The sequence below is a fragment of the Bombina bombina genome, chromosome 4, assembly GCF_027579735.1.
Source record: "Bombina bombina isolate aBomBom1 chromosome 4, aBomBom1.pri, whole genome shotgun sequence".
Classification (NCBI taxonomy): domain Eukaryota; kingdom Metazoa; phylum Chordata; class Amphibia; order Anura; family Bombinatoridae; genus Bombina; species Bombina bombina.
Genome location: NC_069502.1, coordinates 406,485,483 through 406,502,718, shown reverse-complemented (window position 1 = coordinate 406,502,718; position 17,236 = coordinate 406,485,483).

The window sequence follows — 17,236 nt, the reverse complement described above, 5'->3', positions numbered from 1 at the left end:
CAACAAAGGATATCAAAAGAATGAAGAAAATCAGATATCCTTTGTTGGAAATCATATCTAAATATGCTCATTAGCTACTGCACATATTTAGATATGATTTTCAACAAAGGATATCTGATTTTCTTCATTCTTTTGATATCCTTGGTTGAAAATCATATCTAAATATGCTCAGTAGCTACTGCGCATATTTAGATATGATTTTCAACAAAGGATATCAAAAGAATGAAGAAAATCAGATATCCTTTGTTGAAAATCATATCTTAATATGCTCAGTAGCTACTGATTGGTGGCTGCATATACATACCTCATGCAATTGGCTCACCCATGTGCATTGCTATTTCTTCAACAAAGGATATCTAAATAATGAAGGCGTATCCGATTCCTAGCCACTGCCTCACCAGCCTCTGACCTCACCGCACATCACTGTTTTAGAGTAGGGTTGGGTGTGTGGGTTTTAATGTTGGGAGGGTATTGTCTTTTTTTTTACAGGTAAAAGAGCTGATTACTTTGGGGCAATGCCCCGCAAAAGGCCCTTTTAAGGGCTATTTGTAATTTAGTATAGGGTAGGGAATTTTATTATTTTGGGAGGCTTTTTTATTTTATTAGGGGGATTAGAGTAGGTGTAATTAGTTTAAAAAAATTGTAATTATTTTATTATTTTCTGCAATTTAGTGTTTGTTGTTTTTTGTACTTTAGTTTATTTAATTTAAGTGTAATTAATTGTAGTTAATTTAGTTAATTTATTTAATGATAGTGTAGTGTTAGGTGTAATTGTAACTTAGGTTAGGTTTTATTTTACAGGTAAATTTGTACTTATTTTAGCTAGGTAGTTATTAAATAGTTAATAATTATTTAATAACTATTGTACCTAGTTAAAATAAATACAAATAAGTAAAATAAAAATAAACCCTAAGCTAGATACAATGTAACTATTAGTTATATTGTAGCTAGCTTAGGGTTTATTTTATAGGTAAGTATTTAGTTTTAAATAGGAATAATTTAGTTAATTGTAGTTATTTTATTTAGATTTATTTAAATTATATTTAAGTTAGGGGGGTGTTAGACTTAGGTTTAGACTTAGGTTTAGGGGTTAATAAATTTAATATAGTAGCGGCGATGATGGGGGCGGCAGATTAGGGGTTAATAAGTGTAGGTAGGGTGCGGCGACGTGGGGGGGGCAGATTAGGGGTTAATAAATATAATGTAGGTGGCGGCGATGTTGGGGGCAGCAGATTAGGGGTTCATAGGAATAATGTAGGTGGCGGCGGTGCCGGAGCGGAGGATTAGGGGTTAATAAGTATAATATAGGTGTCTGCGATGTCGGGGCGGCAGATTAGGGGTTAATAAGTGTAATATTAGGGGTGTTTAGACTCGGAGTTCATGTTAGGGTGTTAGGTGTAGACATACATTTTATTTCCCCATAGGAAACAATGGGGCTGCGTTAGAAGCTGAACGCTGCTTTTTTGCAGGTGTTAGTTTTTTTTTCAAGCTGAATCTGCCCCATTGTTTCCTATGGGGAAATCATGCACAAGCATGTTTAGCCAGCTTACCGCTATCGTAAGCAGTGCTGGTATTGAGGTGAGATGTGGAGCTAAATTTTGCTCTACGCTCACCTTTTTGCGGCTAACGCCAGGTTGAAAAAAGCCTGTAATACCAGCGTTGTCTTAAGGGAACGGTGAAAAAAAAGGCTTGTTAGCAACGCAAGCCTTACGGACAAAAACTTTTTACGTGTGCAGCACTGCCATTGCGTTACAGGCTAAAAGGTGTGCGGTACACCTATACCGACAACACTTGTAATAGCTACGATGCTGTTTTAACGCTGAAAATTTGTATAGCCTGAGGAAACAGACTTAGAGGGGCTGAGAAATGCGTTGTTTTGTTTTAATAACATTTTGCTTTTATGATAAACTTGCTGTTATCCTGGGACTTTTTCATATTGTGTGGCTGGAGAGTGGAATCCATCAACGCCTGAGCACAGTTTACTGGGCGACTGAGAGGTCCCAGATAGCCATTACTGCACCTGGAGGTGCGCTACTCATTGTAAGTGTGACCAATAAGTGTGATTTTTGCCTGTATATACTGTACTAGGCTATGGTCGTTATGTTTCACTCACAGGGATGGATGCCTTATCTGTTGTACATTTGATTGAGTGCTTCCTTATGCCGGCACACAGTGAGCTGGACCACTGCCAATTGATCCAGTCTGCTTCATCTGCACCATTGGGTGCTTTATCCTTGTGAGTACCCTCCTATATCACATTGAATTTACATCTTTATAGACTTTACTAGGCCATATAGGTGCTTCTGTGTCCTATTTTCAGTGTTACAAGCTGCAATGCAAAACTTGTAATCTAGGTGTTTATAAATACTGGTAGGAAAGTGTTCAGAAGGCCTAGATTCTAGGGAGGATTTAGGAAAAGAACCAGAATGATCCATTGTTGAAAAAATCTAAAAAAATTGAAAAAAGCATAAATAGTTATAAAAAAAAAAAAGCTCTCCAAAACCCCCTCCAAAAGTAGCTCTTTAACAACTTACTAGGCCAGAGCACGCTAACGTAAAAGCAGGATACAAGCAGACTCCACACCCGATGGCTAGTTAGCCCACTAAGAAGATAGGAAACGTGGTGAAAACAGACTTCTTAAAAAAGAAGAAGATTATGCACAATCCCAAGAGGCCTATGCATGCTAACCTAAAGTGCAGAGACTCAAAAGCAAACAGGTGGCTCTACACAGGCAAATACAACCATGTGCGCAATCCAAGAGCTTTTGTGCACTATCCTGACGTGCGCAGACCCATAAGCCAACACACAGGAAACAAAGAACACTCTAAAACCCAACACATGACAAAAATTTAAAGGGGTATAATACAGTAAAATAATAATTCTGTCCCAATATATATATAGCTTAAAAACAATGCTTACCAATAGACACTCAACTACTTGGAAAAGCTGCAGAGGATATGGAATAGGAGTATATTGAAGACCCAGCAGGAGGAGGCAAAGGAAAAGTCCATGTGACACCCATGGAAGGCTTGTGACTAAATTCTCATAAGTTGAAAAAAGTCACTACCCTTACTCCATACTGAACCCTCTGGCCCCTAACTCAGTCTGAGAACCCTTTTCATTGAAGGATAACATGCACATCTTTATTCTTCACCTCCCTCCATTGGAGGCAAAGATAAGACCAGTTTCCAGTAAGGTGGGAGGGGTGTTATAGAGCTCTTGGGGTTTGGTAATCTTTGCTTACTCCAAGTGGCCAGAAAAAGTAATTTCCAGGAGTAATGAATTGTGGAATCTCACCATGTGTATGAATATGAGAAATTTTAATTTGTCAGTGAAGAGGACATCTTTAATGTGAAATTTCTGTATTTTCTGGCCTACACTAAATGTTGAGATCAGATTTTGCCAGTCCTCTTTTGACTGTGCTTTTATTTATTCGGGTTTCACATTTCTATTGCATCTGGGCTTTGATTGTAGATACAGATGCTGCTCTATTTCATAATGATGTTAGTTTGATGTATTGGTCTTCTGGTAGAACGGTCACTTTAGGTCTGCAAGGCCTTGTCTAAAAAGAAAATGTTTTGGTTTAAAAAATCTCTTCAGTGTATATTGCACTGCCCATTCGAAATAATAAATTTAGCTGTAATTTGGCAGTGGAAAATCTTTTCAGCACTCAGAAGAACAACTCAAATCAAACTGTACCACTAAGCTCCTTTGACATGATTACAAAAGGTTTTTCAGCTATTGTCCTTCTTCAAAGGATCTACTAGGAGCACTTGCGGGACCACTAGCAGGACCATACTTATAGATTAAATATATGGGACACTAAAGTTAAAATTATACTTTCATGATTCATATAGAGCATGTAGATTTAGGAGATGTTCCAATATACTTCCACTATCAAATTGTTTGCAGTCTTTTTATATGCGCTTTCTGAGTCACCAGCTCCTACTGAGCATGGGTAAGAGTTCACAGTGTATATGTATATGAGTCTGTTATTTGTTGATGGCTGTCACATAATACAGGGGCAGTAAATTCTGAAATGTGTCAGAAAACCCCCAAAATGCATGCTTACCTGATAAATTTCTTTCTTTCCGGATATGGAGGGTCCACAATGTCATTCAATTACTAGTGGGAATATCAATCCTGGCCAGCAGAAGGAGGCAAGGAGCACTACAGCATAGCTGTTAAAAGGACGCTGAACCCAAATTTTTTCTTTCGGGATTCAGATAGAGCATGCAATTTTAAGCAAGTTTCTTATTAACTCCTATTATCACATTTTCTTCATTCTCTTGGAATGTTTATTTTAAAAGCAAGAATGTATTATTAGATGCCAGCCCATTTTTGTTGAACAACCTGGGTTGTCCTTGCTGATTGGTCAGCACCAATAAACAAGTGCTGTCCATGGTTCTGCACTAAAGATTTGCTGGCTCCTTAGCTTAGATGCCTTCTTTTCCAAATAAATATAGCAAGAGAACGAAGAAAAATTGATAATAGAAGTAAATTAGAAAGTTGCTTAAAATTGCATGCTCTATCTGAATAATGAAAGAAAAAAATTGGGTTCAGTGTCCCTTTAACTGTCTTAATTAAGGGTGGGGTCATGGACTCTCCATATCTTGAAAGGAAGAAATTTATCAGGTAAGCATAAATTTGGTTTTCTTTCCTAAGATATAGAGAGTCAACAAAGTCATTCAATTACAAGTGGGAACCAATACCCAAGCTAGAAGACACAGAATGAACATGTAAGGAGAACAAGACTGGCAGACCTAAACAGAAGGCTCCACCGCTTCAAGAACTTTTCTCCAAAAAGAGGCCTCAGCCGAGGCAAAAGTATGAAATTTGGAAAATTTGGAAAAAGTTGCAGCCTTGCAAATCTGTTCCACAGAAGCATCATTTTTGAAAGCCCAAGAAGAGGAGACAGCCCTAGTGAAACGAGCTGTAATTCTCTCAGGAGGCTGCTGTCCAGCAGTCTCATAAGCAAAACATATTATACTTCTCAACCAGAGGGAAAGAAAAGTAGAAGTAGCCTTCTAACCCTTATGCTTTCCTGAGAAACAAACAGGACAGAATACTGGCGAAAATCCTTAGTCGCCTGTAGGTAGAATTTTAGAGCATGCACAACATCCAGGTTCTGCAACAGACGTTCTTTATGAGAAGAAGGATTGGGACAGAGAAAAGGAACAACAATTTCCTGATTAATATTTCTATCCGAAACCACTTTAGGAAGAAACCCCAATTAAGTACAAATAACTGCCTTATCCGCATGAAAGATAAGGTAAGGCGAATCACACAGTTCCAAAACTCTCCGAGCAGAAGAGATAGCAATAAAAAAACAAAACCTTCCAAGATTAAGGCTCCAAGGAGGAGCAACAGGTTTAAACACAGGCCTGATTCTGACCAGGGCCTGACAAAAAGCACATCTGCCAGACACTTGTGTAACAAAATAGATAATGCAGAAATCTGACCTTTCAGAGAACTGACTGACAACCCTTTCTCCAGACCTTCCTGGAGAAAAGACAAAATTCTAGGAATCCTGACCCTACTCCAAGAGTAGCCCTTAGATTCACACCAATAAAGATATTTACGCCATACATTATGGTAAATTTTTCGAGTAACAGGCTTGTGAGCCTGGATCATGGTTTCAATGACCAACTCAGAAAATCCACGCTTAGACAGAACTAAGCGTTCAATCCCCAATCAGTCAGCTTCAGAGAAACGAGATTTGGATGGAGGAATGGACCCTGAGTTAGAAGGTCCTTCCTTAGAGGCAACCTCCAAGGCGGCCAAGATGACATCTTCATTAGGTCTGCATACCAGATCCTGAGAGGCCATGCAGGAGCTATTAGAATTACTGATGCTCTCTCTTGTTTGATACGAGCAATAACTCATGGAAGGAGTGCAAACGGAGGAAACAGGTATGCTAGACCAAAATCCCAAGGAACCACCAGAGTATCTATCATAGCAGCCTGAGGATCTCTTGACCTTGAACCATACCTTGGAAGCTTGGCATTCTGCTGAGATGCCATCAGATCCAAATCCGGCACCCCCCATTTGAGGGTTAACCTGGAGAACAACTCCAGATGGAGAGCCCACCCCCCGGGATGAAATGTCTGTCTGCTCTGGAATCCAGCTTCCCAGTTGTCCACTCTAAGAATGTGGATAACAGATAGACAACAATTGTGAGCTTCCGCCAACTGAATAATCCGTGTCACCTCCTTCATGGCTAAGGAACTCTGAGTTCCTCCCTGGTGGTTGATGTAAGCCACTGAGTGTGATATTCATTTAAGGTAACACACACCCACTAGTACTTCCTTCCTATTTAAGGAAGCACTACTCAGACATTCTTTGCCTGAAAATTGAAGAATAGCTATTGCATCTGTTCCTGGCTCTTTAATACCTATTTCTCCTCAGGTCTTTATTGTTAAAGGTTCATCCTACCTTAACCTAATTCTAAATTACGCTTTCTCATTTGACTGCCTGCTAACCAGGCTACTGTGGCTCTATACCTTTACCGGAGCCGAAAACGTTAGATCACTGAGCTGCCGGATCTACTTCTCCAGAACTTCCACTCAAGCCGCGCTCACACACGGAGGAGATCAGCTCCTCAGGTCTGCAAGCAACCACTCTGTACGCTACATTTGGATAACAGCTCCTCACGGCCGCAAGCAACCGCTCTCCACGCTACAACTGGTAAAGTGCAAAGTAAAATCCGGGACTGTACGTAAGTCTTATACTACAACTCAAGCGCAATTGTACTTTGTTAAGCTGCCTTATTCCGTGTAACCCCTTCATTCATTAACTATCCTGGGGCATATCTGAGAGATTGTAGTTGTATATATTTTAGTATGTTTGTGTGAGTGCGTGAAGAAACGGAAACAAAGTTCTCCCTGAAAGTTTATGCTAATATAAACATTTACTCTGTGACTGCAAAAATCATTCAGTTGTGATAATTTAAAAACACATTCTTGCTAATTATCTTTTGGTAAGCACTTCTATTAAAGGTTATATTGTTGCAAGATCCTATTTCTCATACTTAATTCTGAACAGATTGAATATTTCTATTTGTTCACTTAAGTAATCCTAGAAATTATATTATCTGTCTCACATTGTCTATTCTGGCAAAATATTCATTTCTACTGGCTTAGCACAAAAAGGAGCCACAAACCCATATTTAAAGCTACAGAGTTCAATATACTTGTAACTTCAATTTATTTAATTCATCCTCACCACACTGAGGTGATGTCTGACTGAAACCTGATATACCGGGCTAAAGACAATTGAGGCCAAGCCATCACAGTATTGTAAATTTCTATCAACTCCAAGATGTTTATTGGGAGAGCAGACTCCTCCTGAGTACATAGTCCCTGCACCTTTAACGAGTCCCAGACTGCTCCCCAGCCTAGAAGGCTGGCATCCGTGGTCACAATCACCCAGGAAGGTCTCCGGAAGCATGTGCGCTGAGAGAAATGCTCCTGAGCAAGCCACCATGGGAGAGAGTCTCTTGTTGACTGGTCTAGATCTATCCTATGAGACAAATCTGAATAGTCTCCATTCCATTGTCTGAGCATGCATAACTGCAGAGACTCTTAAATGGAATCAAGCAAAGGGAATGATGTCCATAGAAGCGACCATCAGACTTATTACCTCCATACATTGAGCCACTGATGGCCGAACAGTAGACTGAAGAGAGAGGCAAGAGGAAAGAATCTTGGATTTTCTGACCTCTGTCAGAAAATTTTTCATAGATAGGGAATCTATTATGGTTCCTAAGAAAACCACCCTTGTAGCTGGAACAAGGGAACTCTTCTCCAGATTCCGTGGGAATGTAGAAAAGACAACAAGATCTCTGTATGAGAGTTTGCTTGTTGAAAAGATGGTGCCTGAACCAATATGTCGTCCAGGAAGGGCGCCACTGCTATTCCCTGAGACCTGATCAGTGCCAAGAGAGCCCCCAGAATCTTTGAGAAAATTCTGGGAGCTGTGGCAAGGCCAAACAGAAGAGACACAAATTGAAAATGTTTGTCTAGAAAGGCGAATCTCAGGAACTTGTGATGATCCCTGTGGATGGGAACATGAAGATATGCATCCTTCAAGTCTATGGTTGTCATGAACTGACCCTCTTGAACCAAAGGAAGAATGGAACGTATGGTTTCCAATTTGAAGGACGGTAGCCTGAGAAATTGGTTTCTCTTTTTTGGGAACCACGAACAGATTTGAATAGAATCCTAGACCCTGTTCCATTACTGGAACTGGAACAATCACTCCCAGGGAGGAAAGGTCTTGAACGCAGTTCAAGAATGCCTCTTTTTCTACATGGTCTGCAGATAATCTTGAGAGGAGGAATCTGCCCCTGGGAGGGAAAGTTTTGAATTCTATTTTGTAACCCTGAGATACTATGTCCAAAGCCCAAGTATCTGGGGCATCTTGTATCCACACTTGACAAAACAGGGAAAGTCTGCCCCCCACTTGATCCGATCCCAGATTGGGGGCCGACCCTTAATGCTGACTTAGACTCAGCTGAGTGTTTCTTTGATTGCTTTCCCTTATTCCAAGATTGATTGGGCTTCCAAGACGACTTGGACTGTTCCTGCTTGGAAGAGGGAGAGGAAGACTTTTGACCTTTGAAGTTATGAAAGGAACGAAAATTACTTTGACATCCTTTAGGTCTGTTCTGCTTGTCTTGTGGTAGAAAAGACCCTTTTCCACCCGTAATATCAGAAATTATTTCTGCCAGACCAGGTCCAAACAAGGTCTTACCCTTGTAAGGAAGCGCCAGAAGCTTGGACTTAGAGGTAACATCAGCTGACCAAGATTTTAGCCACAAAGCCCTGCGGGCTAAGACATCTTGGCTTTCAGTCTAATAACTTGCATGTTAGCATCATAAAAAAAGGAATTGGCTAGTGTGAGAGCCTAAATCCTATCTTGGATCTCCTCCAACGGAGTCTCTACTAAAATTGATTCAGACAAGGCGTTGCACCAATATGATTCCGCACTGTGGCAATACAAACTGCAGGTTGCCATTGAAGACCTTGATAAACATACATCTTTTCAAATAAGCCTCCGGCTTTTTGTCCATGGGATCCTTAAAGGTGCAGCTACCCTCTATAGGGATCATAGTTCTCTTAGCCAGAGTAGAAATATATCCTTCTATTTTAGGCACCGTGCGCCATGAATCTTTAATGGAGTCAGCAACAGGAAACATCTTTTTAAAGACAGGATATGGGGGGAAAGGTATCCCTGGCTTCTTCTATTCCTGTGAAATAATCTCCATTACACGGTTTGGGACAGTAAACACTTCCACAGAGGAAGGAACATCATAGTATTTATTAAGTTTACTAGACTTCTTAGGTTTGACAACGACAGAAGTATCAGAGTCGTCCAAAGTAGCCAATATCTCCTTTAACAGTACATGGTGTTCAAACTTAAATCTGAAGTTTACTTCTTCAGTATCAGATGAAGAAATAATACTGTCCGAATCTGAGATTTCGCCTTCAGAGGCTACCGACATATCCTCCTCATCAGACTTATGAGGGAGGGCAACCTGCGTAGCAGTAGGTGGAACAGAGAAACCTTACTATCTGAATGTCTAATTTTCCTCTTGCATTTTCACAGCATAGGAAAAGCAGATAATGCCGCAGATACCTCAGAAGATACCTGTGCAGCAAAATCTGCAGGCAAATAAACTCCTCCAGGAGGCTGAGAGGAACTGCAGGGCACTGTATGTGATGCCATAGAGGCTTGGGACGTTTGAGGAGAAAGCTGTGGCATTGCCTGATCAGCATCATCCTGAGAGACATTGGACTTAGAGGGCAACAATTTATTTATAAATTGAAGTGTTCTAGCTAAGCATGCAGCACAGAATTGCATAGGCAAAACAATTTGGTCCATATCAATAATACTAAATAAAAAATTCCCCAAATTGTAGAAATGTTTTAAATACACTGTCACTTTAAGATTTTTTAATACCACAGCCGCTTAATGATAAGCAATAATTCTTTAAAATAATAAACCAATCAGGCCCCCTACATCTCAGACAGGCTGAGGTGCCTTACCGTAACACATACACAATTTGGCTGCCAGAAGTCTCTAAAACTATCATATAGTAGATCGACACTGAAGAGACTGAAATTCAAATGCTCAAGCAGTTTGTCAGTTAGCCTGTTCTAGCTAAGCAAGCAAAGAAAACCAACTGCCAAATTTTAAGTTTATACATAAATCTCTGTATAAAACATAAGCCATACAAAAGAAGGAACTCAGTAGTGCTAAAACAAATGCGTGAGAAACCACTTAAGGTCAGCTGATAGTTAATAGTGCAGTGTATTCCAAACTGTATGACAGCTTAAGGAAACTTTTATAGGTAGCTGCATAGGCGAATTGGTCAAGATAAGTCCCCCACTGTTGCCCAAGCCTGCTTACTATACCGGACACTTTGGGATCTACGATGCACGGGTACCTTATACCATCTCCGAGTGCTCGTTTCTTCACCGGCTCAGCTGCTTGGCGTCCTCGTGGGTCTGCAGATGTACAGCGTCTCTCCTCTTCGATGAGCGCTAGATCCTATTGGCTAGTCAGAGCGTCAATCAGCAGTAACCAATCCGTGGAAAGTACCGATGCTGAAGAATCACCAATCACTATTAGCTGCACGCACACACCTCCCCACAGCTTAACAGCTTAACAGTCCAGGATACACTGGCAAAATGTAGAAATATAGAGAAGCGGTAGTCCTGGAGAGTATAATTAAAACGTCTTTATTTCAAACTCAGATTAAAAACGAATGGCAGTCACAAGTAAAAGCATACCAGGTGTGGCACACCTGGTATGCTTTTACTTGTGACTGCCATTCGTTTTTAATCTGAGTTTGAAATAAAGACGTTTTAATTATACTCTCCAGGACTACCGCTTCTCTATATTTCTAAAACATAAGCCACACACATACTAATAAACTGTTTCAACAAAATTAGCCCAAAGAGGAAAAATGTCCCAATAAAGGGAAGATTAACCCCTAGTCTTAATATACATAATGTGCCTGCCCACTGCCAAAGAAAATCCTGTATAAAGGATTTTAAAAATGTCCCCATCTACTGCATATGACATATTCTTCTGAAGTGCAAGTCTCCAAGACCTAGAAGACAAAAGCACTTACCTGCTGCAGTCTAGCTGTCCGGCAGGAAGACAGCTCACAAGGCGTGAAAGAACACATACTCCTTACAGAGACCTGTAGAAAAAGAAAGAACAGAGTAACCAACTCTCTGTACCATGGGCAACAATGTGTTAGGAAACAAAGCAAGGACTACCCACAACTTCCTAACTGCTTAAAAGCCACCACTACTCTACTGAAGAGATTGGCGTGGACTCAGCTAAACCCAAATCCTTGCTTGCAAGGAAAAGTACCCGAAAAAGGAATTAATTTCTTCAGTCACTAAACTTCACCTCCTCCATTGAAAGAGGCAAAGAGAATGACTGGGGATTATGGGTAGGGGAGTGACACTTAACAGCTTGTGGTGCTCCTTGCCTCCTCCTGCTGGCCAGGAGTGATATTCCCACTAGTAATTGAATGACGTTGTGGACTCTCGATATCTTAAGAAAGAAATATACTGCTCACATACGGCTAGATTTAGAGTTTTGTCGGTAAGGACCCGCGTAGCTAACGCTGGCTTTTTTCTGGCTGCACCTTTAAAATAACTCTGGTATTGAGAGTCCATATAATGTCAGCGTTAGGCTCCAAAAAAGGAGCGTAGAGCATATTTAACGCAACTGCAACTCTCGATACCAGAGTTGCTTACGGACGCAGCCAGCCTCAAAAACGTGCTCGTGCACGATTCCCCCATAGGAAACAATGGGGCTGTTTGAGCTGAAAAAAAACCTAACACCTGCAAAAAAGCCGCGTTCAGCTCCTAACGCAGCCCCATTGTTTGCTATGGGGAAACACTTCCTACGTCTGCACCTAACACTCTAACATGTACCCCGAGTCTAAACACCCCTAACCTTACACTTATTAAGCCCTATTCTGTCGCCCCCGCTATCGCTGACCCCTGTATATTATTTTTAACCCCTAATCTGCCGCTCCGTAAACCGCCGCTACTTACATTATCCATATGTACCCCTAATCTGCTGCCCCTAACACCGCCGACCCCTATATTATATTTATTAACCCCTAATCTGCCCCCCACAACATCGCCTCCACCTGCCTACACTTATTAACCCCTAATCTGCCGACCGGACCTGAGCGCTACTATAATAAAGTTATTAACCCCTAATCCGCCTCACTAACCCTATAATAAATAGTATTAACCCCTAATCTGCCCTCCCTAACATCGCTGACACCTAACTTCAATTATTAACCCCTAATCTGCCGACTGGAGCTCACCGCTATTCTAATAAATGTATTAACCCCTAAAGCTAAGTCTAACCCTAACACTAACACCCCCCTAAGTTAAATATAATTTTTATCTAACGAAATTAATTTACTCTTATTAAATAAATTATTCCTATTTAAAGATAAATACTTACCTGTAAAATAAACCCTAATATAGCTACAATATAAATTATAATTATATTATAGCTATTTTAGGATTAATATTTATTTTACAGGTAACTTTGTAATTATTTTAACCAGGTACAATAGCTATTAAATAGTTAAGAACTATTTAATAGCTAAAATAGTTAAAATAATTACAAATATACCTGTAAAATAAATCCTAACCTAAGTTACAATTAAACCTAACACTACACTATCAATAAATTAATTAAATAAAATACCTATAATTATCTACAATTAAACCTAACACTACACTATCAATAAATAAATTAAATACAATTCCTACAAATAAATACAATGAAATAAACTAACTAAAGTACAATAAATAAAAAAGAACTGTTAAAAAAATAAAAAAATATTTACAAACATTAGAAATATATTGCAACAATTTTAAACTAATTACACCTACTCTAAGCCCCCTAATAAAATAACAAAGCCCCCCCCCCAATAAAAAAATACCCTACCCTATTCTAAATTACTAAAGTTCAAAGCTCTTTTACCTTACCAGCCCTGAACAGGACCCTTTGCAGGGCATGCCCCAAGAAGTTCAGCTCTTTTGCCTGTAAAAAAAAACATACAATACCCCCCCCCCCCAACATTACAACCCACCACCCACATACCCCTAATCTAACCCAAACCCCCCTTAAATAAACCTAACACTAAGCCCCTGAAGATCTCCCTACCTTGAGTTGTCTTCACCCAGCCGAGCCAAATTCTTCATCCAAGCGGAGCAAGAAGAGGTCCTCCATCCGGTAGAAGTCTTCATCCAAGCGGGGCAGAAGAGGTCTTCCATCCGATTGAAGTCTTCATCCAAGAGGCATCTTCTATCGTCATCCATCCGGAGCGGAGCGGCAGCATCCTGAAGACCTCCGACGCGGAACATCCATCCTGGCCGACGACTGAACGACGAATGACGGTTCCTTTACATGACGTCATCCAAGATGGTGTCCCTCGAATTCCGATTGGCTGATAGGATTCTATCAGCCAATCGGAATTAAGGTAGGAAAAATCTGATTGGCTGATTGAATCAGCCAATCAGATTGAGCTCGCATTCTATTGGCTGATCGGAACAGCCAATAGAATGCGAGCTCAATCTGATTGGCTGATTGGATCAGCCAATCGGATTGAACTTGATTCTGATTGGCTGATTCCATCAGCCAATCAGAATATTCCTACCTTAATTCCGATTGGCTGATAGAATCCTATCAGCCAATCGGAATTCGAGGGATGCCATCTTGGATGACGTCATTTAAAGGAACCGTCATTCGTCGTTCAGTCGTCGGCCAGGATGGATGTTCCGCGTCGGAGGTCTTCAGGATGCAGCCGCTCCACTCCGGATGGATGACGATAGAAGATGCCTCTTGGATGAAGACTTCAATCGGATGGAAGACCTCTTCTGCCCCGCTTGGATGAAGACTTCTACCGGATGGAGGACCTCTTCTTGCTCCGCTTGGATGAAGAATTTGGCTCGGCTGGGTGAAGACGACTCAAGGTAGGGAGATCTTCAGGGGCTTAGTGTTAGGTTTATTTAAGGGGGGTTTGGGTTAGATTAGGGGTATGTGGGTGGTGGGTTGTAATGTTGGGGGGGATATTGTATGTTTTTTTTTACAGGCAAAAGAGCTGAACTTCTTGGGGCATGCCCCGCAAAGGGCCCTGTTCAGGCCTGGTAAGGTAAAAGAGCTTTGAACTTTAGTAATTTAGAATAGGGTAGGGCATTTTTTTATTTTGGGGGGCTTTGTTATTTTATTAGGGGGCTTAGAGTAGGTGTAATTAGTTTAAAATTGTTGTAATATATTTCTAATGTTTGTAAATATTTTTTTATTTTTTGTAACTTAGTTCTTTTTTATTTTTTGTACTTTAGTTAGTTTATTTCATTGTATTTATTTGTAGGAATTGTATTTAATTAATTTATTGATAGTGTAGTGTTAGGTTTAATTGTAGATAATTATAGGTATTTTATTTAATTAATTTATTGATAGTGTAGTGCTAGGTTTAATTATAACTTAGGTTAGGATTTATTTTACAGGTATATTTGTAATTATTTTAACTATTTTAGCTATTAAATAGTTCTTAACTATTTAATAGCTATTGTACCTGGTTAAAATAATTACAAAGTTACCTGTAAAATAAATATTAATCCTAAAATAGCTATAATATAATTATAATTTATATTGTAGCTATATTAGGGTTTATTTTACAGGTAAGTATTTATCTTTAAATAGAAATAATTTATTTAATAAGAGTAAATTAATTTCGTTAGATAAAAATTATATTTAACTTAGGGGGGTGTTAGTGTTAGGGATAGACTTAGCTTTAGGGGTTAATACATTTATTAGAATAGCGGTGAGCTCCAGTCGGCAGATTAGGGGTTAATAATTGAAGTTAGGTGTCGGCGATGTTAGGGAGGGCAGATTAGGGGTTAATACTATTTATTATAGGGTTAGTGAGGCGGATTAGGGGTTAATAACTTTATTATAGTAGCGCTCAGGTCTGCTCGGCAGATTAGGGGTTAATAAGTGTAGGCAGGTGGAGGCGACGTTGAGGGGGGCAGATTAGGGGTTAATAAATATAATATAGAAAAATCCCATTGAAAAGATAGGATACGCAATTGACGTAAGGGGATCTGCGGTATGGAAAAGTGGCGGCTGAAAAGTGAGCGTTAGACCCTTTTTTGACTGACTCCAAATACCGGAGGTAGCCTAAAACCAGCGTTAGGAGCCTCTAACGCTGGTTTTCACGGCTACCGCCAAACTCCAAATCTAGGCCTTAAAATTTAGTGTAAGTAATGTTGCATTGCCTTTTTATTATGCACTTGTTGGTTATGCAATTGTACTTTTTTTTTAATGTTCCTTAAAATGTATTTGTCATTAAAAGGAAAATAAAACTAAAAATATGTTCTACAATTTTACCCTTTGCATAAAATATATAGGGCTAGATTACAAGTGCAGTACTAATTTATCTGTGCCCGTAAACAGGCAAATTGGGCGCACAATAAATAACCAGCCATTACAAATGGCTAGCAATTAGTGCTCTGAAAATTAACCATAAATCTGATCTCTGGTTAATTTTAAAAATGTCTCCCAAGCCGTCACAGAGTTTCCCACTCTGGTGCTAACGACGGCTCAGAGCCGTCGCTAGCACTCTCCCACCTTGAGGGAGATCTGGGGGCTCCCATCCGCTCCTACCCCAGCTATCAGGCTTGCATAGTGACAGGCATCGCCGGGGCTTCACGTTATGCGAGGTGTTAAGTATAGGAGCAGGGGGCATGCTGCTTGGAAGCCTGTATCTCAGGCATCTAAGCAGCTACAGACCCCCAAGACCCACCGTTGGAAAAGTAATTGCCTAACCTTTCCAACAGTGTACATATTGGGGATCTAAAAATAAAAAAAAAATGAAAAAAGCTTAGCACCCAGGTGGGAAAGTGCTTAGCACTCAAAGGGTTAAAAAACATAATTTTTGTAAGAACTTACCTGATAAATTCATTTCTTTCATATTAGCAAGAGTCCATGAGCTAGTGACGTATGGGATATACATTCCTACCAGGAGGGGCAAAGTTTCCCAAACCTCAAAATGCCTATAAATACACCCCTCACCACACCCACAAATCAGTTTAACGAATAGCCAAGAAGTGGGGTGATAAGAAAAAAGTGCGAAAGCATACAAAATAAGGCATTGGAATAATTGTGCTTTATACAAAAAAATCATAACCACCACAAAAAAGGTGGGCCTCATGGACTCTTGCTAATATGAAAGAAATGAATTTATCAGGTAAGTTCTTACATAAATTATGTTTTCTTTCATGTAATTAGCAAGAGTCCATGAGCTAGTGACGTATGGGATAATGACTACCCAAGATGTGGATCTTTCCACGCAAGAGTCACTAGAGAGGGAGGGATAAAATAAAGACAGCCAATTCCTGCTGAAAATAATCCACACCCAAAATAAAGTTTAAATGAAAACATAAGCAGAAGATTCAAACTGAAACAGCTGCCTGAAGTACTTTTCTACCAAAAACTGCTTCAGAAGAAGAAAACACATCAAAATGGTAGAATTTAGTAAAAGTATGCAAAGAAGACCAAGTTGCTGCTTTGCAAATCTGATCAACCGAAGCTTCATTCCTAAACGCCCAGGAAGTAGAAACTGACCTAGTAGAATGAGCTGTAATCCTCTGAGGCGGAGTTTTACCCGACTCAACATAGGCATGATGAATTAAAGATTTCAACCAAGATGCCAAAGAAATGGCAGAAGCTTTCTGGCCTTTTCTAGAACCGGAAAAGATTACAAATAGACTAGAAGTCTTTCGGAAAGTCTTAGTAGCTTCAACATAATATTTCAAAGCTCTAACAACATCCAAAGAATGCAATGATTTCTCCTGAGAATTCTTAGGATTAGGGCATAATGAAGGAACTACAATTTCTCTACTAATGTTGTTGGAATTCACAACCTTAGGTAAAAATTCAAAAGAAGTTCGCAACACTGCCTTATCCTGATGAAAAATCAGAAAAGGAGACTCACAAGAAAGAGCAGACAATTCAGAGACTCTTCTGGCAGAAGAGATGGTCAAAAGGAACAAAACTTTCCAAGAAAGTAATTTAATGTCCAATGATGAATGCATAGGTTCAAACGGAGGAGCTTGAAGAGCCCCCAGAACCAAATTCAAACTCCAAGGAGGAGAAATTGACTTAATGACAGGTTTTATAC